At 39.8% G+C, this 8,040-nt stretch overlaps 1 long non-coding RNA gene across 2 annotated transcripts in view; it reads right to left on the bottom strand.

The window, feature by feature from the left end:
• Positions 1-1,275: 1,275 nt before the first annotated feature.
• The window catches only part of LOC102489429 (uncharacterized), a 20,717-nt gene continuing 13,952 nt past the window's right edge, over positions 1,276-8,040 (bottom strand). Inside the window, exons 3-5 of one of the 2 annotated variants that reach the window (XR_001371301.1) lie at positions 2,980-3,052; positions 1,537-1,639; positions 1,276-1,391 (exon numbers count right to left, since the gene is read on the bottom strand). This is a non-coding gene — a long non-coding RNA (uncharacterized LOC102489429). The remainder of the gene's footprint in view (positions 1,392-1,536; positions 1,640-2,979; positions 3,053-8,040) is intronic. The other variant, XR_001371302.1, reaches the window with a different exon arrangement.

The following is an 8,040-nucleotide window of genomic DNA, read 5'->3' as shown; positions in this document are numbered from 1 at the left end:
ATTGCTTTCTCACTTTCTCTCTTTCACTCTGTCCCTCTCTGGTCAGATAAATAAATAAATAAAGTTAAATAAAATAATTATTTAAAAAAATAATGTACATGAAATGTGTGTTAGTGTATTTTCTAAGAGCATAATTACTTTGAAAGCCAACTAATAATGAGGAAATTACTTGCAAAACAAATCGAGAATAAAGATACTATTATGAATAGCATATTTATTAGACTCAAGTTGAAATAGCTTGATATTCAGTCATGATAGAAATAGTCTTTGTCATTGGGACTAGGTCTAATGGATTGAAGTTTCTTCCCTCATCTCCAAAAGATATTTGAATAGGTTTATCCTACACTGCCTTCTGACTTCTTCATCTGCTTTCATGGCTAAGAATGTTTCTGTGGATATGTTAATATCTTCGATTAGTCTGAGTCAAATTCTGCTGTACAGAAATTAATTTGATCTTTTCAGATAATTTTGTAATCCAGTGAAGTGGCATGTGGCTGTAAATCCCAGCTATTCAGGAGGCTGAGGCAGGAGGATCCTAAGTTCAAAATCAGCCTGCTCAACATGGTCAGACCCTGTCTCTAAAATAAACAAACATTGAGCATGTTTGCACCTATTTTGTGTTGATCCTGAAATTTAAGAATCAAGGGCCAATCTCGTATCCTTTATTCCAAATTTCTTGCTGTTGCCTCTCATTATAATCTATAAGAACCAACAAAAATGGAAAGAATTCCAGGATAACACAGAATGAAAAACCCTGCCTATTTATGAGAAATGAGTGAGGATAAATACCTTTCTTTCTTCTTTTTCACTGAGGTTAAAATCAGCATGTCCACACAATTCAGTTAATCATCATAACACATCTAGATTGATAGGTAAAGTTCTCCAAACTCCCCCTACAAGAGGTACCATGTCTCTTTATAATGGCACCGAACTCCACACTAAGCAAAACTATTGTTCAGGAAGGAGACATGGCCCAGAATAACTAAAATCTGGCATATGATGTCAGAGAAAGATGTCGCCATGCCAGTTGCACCTCATCAATGAAAAAGTTGAATTTGTCCAAGCTTTATGCTGCCACAGCGCCATTCTCTTCAAAAGCAAACTCCAATGCCACAGTCTCAGTGTTTCTTTGTACAACTAGGCAAATGCCAAGGGGTGCACATTCCACAAACAAGCGTGTGTGTGATAGTAAATGCAATAATGAGGCTAATTAATTCACCAGGCTGCTTCAAGAGTGGAATAATTCAGACAGAAACAAATAGTTTTTATTCCTTTATTATTATCTCCTCTTTACCTGTAGAGCTAGAGGGTGGGAAGATGACCAACAGTTCAGACACGTGAGATCTGGATCGACTTAGGAACCTATTCAGTAGTTTAGAGTCTGGAGGATCCTGCAGAGAGAAGTATTCAAGGGAAAAAGAATGCTGAAGCAACTTTCTTTGGAGACCCACCATGAGTACTATAAAAACTGTGTTCCTCCCCAAATGCCCTTCTGCCTGGATCCAGCTCTTTTCCTTGAGTTGGATAGCTCCGTACTTGGAAATCTCTGGTTGAAAACAGCACACTGTTGATTATATAGCATTCGATGTGAAGTGGATGATCATCGTAGCCTTCCTTATACTGACCAATGAAAAATCCTCTGAATAACAACATAAAAAAGACAAGAAGATAAACAGTCAGTACATAAAAGACAAAATGTCTTAAGACAGAAATAAACAAAAATAAAAATTAAGTCATAAAGGCAAAAACAACTTCAAAAGGATATTAATACTGTCCTTGTAATTTTTTAAAATTCAGTGTGGTTTTCCTATGTTGCTAAGTTTACCAAAATTTTTTTCAAATAATTATTTATTTATTTAATTCCATTCATCACTACTATTATTATTTTAACACTACTATTATTATTTTAATTTTACCAGATAGAGACACATACAGAGAGAAAGAGAAAACGAGAAAGCAAGCCACCATGTCTAGGACTCAAACCGTGGTCAGTCATGTGGGAGTCCAGCACCTTAACCACCATGCCATCTGCTGGCCCTGCCAATTTTTTATTAGAATAATTCATAATAAGATTAAGGGGTCAGCCAGTGGCATGGTGGTTTAGGGAGTTGGATCCCATAAGACCAACGACGTAGTTCAATTTCTGAGCCTGGCGGCTTAAAAAAAAACATGCCAGGCACATATGTATGCCCAAATTCCAAGAGGAGAATGGAGAAGAAGGGATTGTGTCATAGCCATTCCCCCATAGTGTTTGCTTTCTCACTTTTTCTCTCCGCCCTCACTCCCAGTGAGTGCATACACACTATAGAAAAAAAAAAAAAAAAAAGAAAGAAAGAAACAAAGAAAGAGAAAAAGAAAAAGAGAGAGAGGGAAGGGAAGGGAAAGGAAGGGAAGGGAAGGGAAGGGAAGGGAAGGGAAGGGAAGGGAAGGGAAGGGAAAAAGAAAGAGAAAAAGAAAGAGAACAAAGCTTTTGTTCTAGGACTCTTAAAGTTTTCTTTCAAGAATCTTGAGTTTAATTATAATGGTGGAAGAAGCTTCCATTTTAGAGGATAATTTGTTAGTCCTCAGTAGTTAGATTCTGAGAAATAAAATTTGACTCTCAAGTCCTAAAATATTATTATCATGAGTCTATTTAGTCATGTAACTATAAATTTGATCACCGCTTCCTTTTCTTTCTTCTTCTTCCCCCCCACCCCTAGTTTTTTGTCATAGGGAGTATGCACTTGCCAGAAAAGACAGAGAGGGAAAGTGAGAAATCCCACCGCAGAGGGGATGGCCACATCACAGTCCCTTCTCCATGTCTATCTCGGGATTTGGAGCATGCATACACATGCACCCCAGCATGATTTTCAAGCCACTGAGTCTGGGATTGGAGTTGTGCAGCCAGCCATGTGGGATCCAGCACCTTAACCACCATACCACCTGTGGTCCCCACACTTCCTTTTCTAAAAGGAATAAAGTTCTATCCAAGTGTATTACCTTTCTAAAAATTTCATGAAGAAACGTGGTGCCTGTAGTTCATCACTTCACTGGGATATTCGGTTTATCCCGTCTACAATAATTAAATGGAATTATATGCAAAGATGAAGAGCCATTCAAGCTTTTATATTTTTCAGTCAGAAAATGAAAATGCTAGACCCTGAGAATTACCTGTCCTGTTTCACAGGTAGCACCTGTGTTGCTGCAACACATCTGTGGAAACACAGTATCAGCCAACTGTTAATCAAGGATCACTTCCCTTCAAAGTGACTGATGATCCACTGTTAAAACAGCTTATAAAAATAACTTCTTCAAAAAGGTGCTTTAGGGTTTTCAGACACATCTCACCAGTCCTGCTAGCTTAATGCATGCTTGAAAGTTAATTTCTCATTAATATTAAAAGGAAAAAATGCCTTGAGAATAACATTCGAATGATCCGTTACATTTTATAATAGAAATAAAATATTATTGGCATTATTTTCACTTCAATTACAAGGAATGATAATGTCCAAGATTGGCTTTTAAAACTGTTAATGAGTCCTGGCAATGTGAAAAGATATGGATTAGGTAGATGTAATGAGATATGATTAAAGGGTGCAGTCACTGAAGGGTGTTGTAGAAATTCTTTTCAGAAAGAGTATAATTAGTGTCTGATAAAAGTACTTAGTAGATAAGATTTTTGAAGAAGAAAGGTTAAGATAAACACATACTTTATGACAAACCTGCTTAATTTTTCCCCTTTAGTTCCCTTATATACTCAATATTATGTTGAAATTTCATACATAAATAATGTTTGTCGAAGACTTGATGCAATTCTACCAGACAATTAAAGTGTTTTAATTGCCAGACAGGGAGAGCAGAAAAGTGTTGAAACATCTTATTCCATTTTCAGTGTACATTTCTTTGTTGATTTATGTAATGTAGCTAATAATATGCAACCTACTCTGCTTTTAAACAAACAAATGAACTTTTAAAAAGCAAGCTTTCCCTAAGTTGCTAAGCAACTCCAAAGGCACATTTTATTAATTTAATAAATAACATTTAGATGACAAATCCTGAAGGAAGATTTCTAGCTCTATTTTATAAAAAGTGGAAAATCCAAGAAGGTACTTTTCTGATTTTCATATTTCTAAGTCCTCAGGACTAGGCAGAGATAATACCCTTTAAAGAGTTGTATTTCTCTCACTGAGCAAAGTAGTTCTTCAATGGAGATTAGTACTGTAATAGCAGTTAAGGCTTGGGACTCAGAGTTTGGCTTTCCAGAGTTAGAGTTCATGCTCGTTTCCATATCTAAGGTTTTTTAACCTTGGCACTATTGACATTTTGGACAGAATAATTTGCTGTTGGAGGACTATAAGATGTTCAGCAATATTCTGGCTTCTACTTACTAGATGCCAATTGTGACTCCACTGGTGCTATTGCTAGAAATGTCTCCGGCAGGGGATACAAAATCACCCTCAGTTGAGAATTACTGCAACTGAATAATGGGTAGATAAAAAATACATATGTTGAGTTGAACTGGTGAAGAAGATATTTTGAGGTTAGTCACCATCTGTCAATATCTAACATTCTTTATCACTGCCAATAATGAAAAATAAGTTGGTAGTGCTGATTCCAGTGGTTCTGTGGCTCCTGTCCTAGTCAAGACTCATTCCTGATTCCCTCATTTCCATGTAATTTCTATTGTACAAAATTAGGAGAAAGGAGTCCTAATGATGTTCCAACTACACCCTTTCTCCAGCAATATCACATTCTAGAATTGTACCAGAATGTTTTCCAACTCTGCCTCAATTTTCCCTAAACTCAGTAGCTGACTAAAATCATTTTTAAAACTTTTTTTAAAATTTTATTTATTTATTTTTATTTATTCATTCATTTATTTTAATTTGACCAGAAAGAGACACAGAAAAAGAGAGAGAGAAGGAAAGTGAGAAAGCAAGCTGCCAGGTCCGGGACTCAAACCATGGTTGCCCATGTGGGACTGTCCAGCACCTTAACCACCACACCCCCTGCCGGTCCCTAAAATCATTTTAAAAACAAATGTCAATTTTAATAGTACCATCCTCTGCTCACAGGACCGACATAGTTCTCTAACACATCGAGGATCAGATACAAATTCCTCTGCATGGAGTTTGTATTTCCTATGATTTGCCACCCAATGCCATGTCATCCAACATTTTTCTCATTTTTAATTTATGTCACCTTTTCCTCCTCAAGCACAAACAGGTTGCATATCCCAATCTTCATATGTGATATATAAAGGACAAATTTATTTTCTCCATTAAAGTTTTTCCAATTAGTTCTTCCCTTCTTATCTGTATCATATTTCTGTCAAAAGAATGGTCACAACTGCATTTAATGTGAGGCAATCATTGCTGAATGTCTTCAATATGCCAGACACTGTACATTGCTTAATAACTGTTGCTCTCAATTTATGCTTAATTACTTATGCCCAACTAGATTGTAAGTTCCCAAAGGATAGGTAACAGGTCCTATTTGTATGCCTCTGACACCCCCTTAACAATGGTGCTAATAAATATGCTTTACATTTGGTTAGCAATTGTAATATTTCAAATTACTTTCTGATTACTTGGGTGGTATATTTTCACTATTTTACAATCAACGAAAGTGGGACATTAAATGCTCCAGGAAACAGTCTGTGGATTACACAACTGGTGCTCAGTAAAATATGTATTTAGTATGTGTTGACTAAAACTAGTCTTGCAACTACACAACTCTAAGATTTGTTTCATGATTACAAAAAGTTCTTATGACATTTAAAAACAAATTATTACAAAGAATAAGAACTGCTGAATGATGCAGAAGACACAACACAGAAGGGAATTAAGGTTGACAACTGTTAAACTATAGCAGCAGGAAGGCAAAAGAGAAATCTTAGTTTCCGCCTCAAATTGGCTACAAAAGATTAACTTCATTTCATGAGGTCTTGACCTCCTACCAGGGAAAGTACAGTAGCCCCCTTCCTCCTGATCCATGATTTCACTTCCCATGGTTTCAGTTACCACAGTCAACCCTGGTCCCAAAATAGGTGAGTACAGTACAGTAAGATAGTTTGAGAGAGAGAGAGAGAGGAGAGACAGAGACAGACAGAAAGAGAAAAGCCACATTCACAGAACTTTTGACAGTATATGGTAGTAACTGTTCTATTTTCTATTTATTGTTGTTACTCTCTAATTGTACATAATTTATAAGTTACCCTTTATCATAGTAATGTACACATAGGAAAAATATACTGGATTATCCGCAAAGTCATGAAGTATTTTTCTATGCAAAAATGATTCATGACTTTACCAACCTCCCAATAGTATATATAGAGATCAGTACCATCCGTGGGTTTCAGGCATCCACTGAAGGTCCTGAAATGCATCTTCTTTGGGTAAGGGGGGAGAATACAGTAAAACTGTTTTGTTTCCATTTATTACACCAGAGTGCATTCACTCCCAGAGTGAGAGGCAGAGAAGTAGAAAGACAGAAAGCAGACCTCAATGGAATGTGACTGCTGCACTCCCTCCTCCTCTTTCTGTATCCTGTAGGGACGTGGGGCACACACGGCATGCACTCACTCCGGCATGCACTCACTCCGGGCCAACACTCCCCCCTCCATGTGGAATCTTGCTCCCTTAACCACTAAGTCATAGCCTTGTAAAACTCTGAAAAGAAAGCGAAACGGAAAGAAAAAACTTAATGGAAAGGTTGAAAAACCTCACTAAAATCTCAGCATTTTACCTCATATACATAAATAAGTTCAAGACAACATTTTCAACAATTCTTGGAGATGCCCTTAATTTACTTGGGAGGTGTTCCTAAAATAACACCAAAGTGCTTATATAAAAGCCACTCCCGGGGCAGGAGAGGCCGGGGTTAAGGGCGCTGGATTCCCACATGGCAAACCACAGTTGGAGTCCTGTACCTGGAGGCTTGCTTTGTTTTCCCTTTCTCTCTCTGTCTTGTCAAATTAAAAATAATAATAACTAATGGAATTAAATAAATAAATAACTCCCCTTAAAAGCCACTTACCTAGCAACCTCTCAATTGAATTCAACTAGAAGTCAAAAGTCAGCTGATGAGATGACCCACTCACCCTAGGCACTATAGGTCTGAAGAATAGATCTCCCTTACCCAGAAGTTCTTTCAACATTTATTGCGTGCCTAAATGCAGGCACTAGCCCAGGCTCTAGGGGAAAACAAGGTCAAAACCTCAGTTTCGGAAATTGTGCAGGGAATTAAAAAGGAGCAGGTGACCTGAAAAAGACAAAAAGAATTTGTCTTCAATGGGCATTTTCTCTCCACCTCTAGCCTCCTCCTCCCCCCAGCTTAGGAAAGTAAAGAAATTAAAGGAAATTCAGAAGAGCAATGAAGGCAAGCTAAGAACCCACCAGCCACCTGAAAGACACAGAAAGCAGCTCCCACGGCCTCCCTTCTCCACGTGACGGGGCGGAAGTGCAGGGGCCGGCAGACGCCAGACGGGCGGGGCGCGGCCCTCCCGGAGGGGCCGGAAGTGCCCGGCCTCCAGTGCGCGGGAGCCCTGGAGCTGGGCAGGCGGTGCTTCTAGAGCCCGGACCCGCGAGGGTTCTGGGGCGTTTCTGCTTTCACGAGGCCCATTGTACCACAGCATATTTTTTGAAAAACGGAAATTTTCTGAACTATTCCGAAGAGGTTCCTAAGCGTAGCGATGACCCTGCGGTGGGGTGGGTAGTGAAGGGTCGCGTCCCTCTCCCTGCGTTTTCTCGGGCGAATCTGCACCCCCACCCCCACCCCGTCCACCGGACGAGCGGGGAACGGACCCGGGCCTGCAGCCCCGCGGGCGGCGTTGGGGTGCAGCCGTGCGGACGCTGACCGAGCGGCGCCCCCTTCCTGAAGAAGTGAGCGGGACCGGGTCTGGGCAGACCGGATCTCCGAAGGCGGGCCCTCTGGCGCTCGGGGCCCGGGTGGGGGCGCCGAGAATATCTGGAGGGGCTCGCAGTGGGGCTTGCGGGGAAGGAAAGGCTTTCTTCCCGCGGCCCCCCTTCCCGGAGGCCGGTGCAGGAGGCGAAGAGCCGG

This window comes from Tupaia chinensis, unplaced genomic scaffold (genome assembly GCF_000334495.1).
Source record: "Tupaia chinensis unplaced genomic scaffold, TupChi_1.0 Scaffold000690_1, whole genome shotgun sequence".
NCBI classification, from domain to species: Eukaryota; Metazoa; Chordata; class Mammalia; order Scandentia; family Tupaiidae; genus Tupaia; species Tupaia belangeri.
This window is presented reverse-complemented; position numbering and strand designations above follow the sequence as displayed.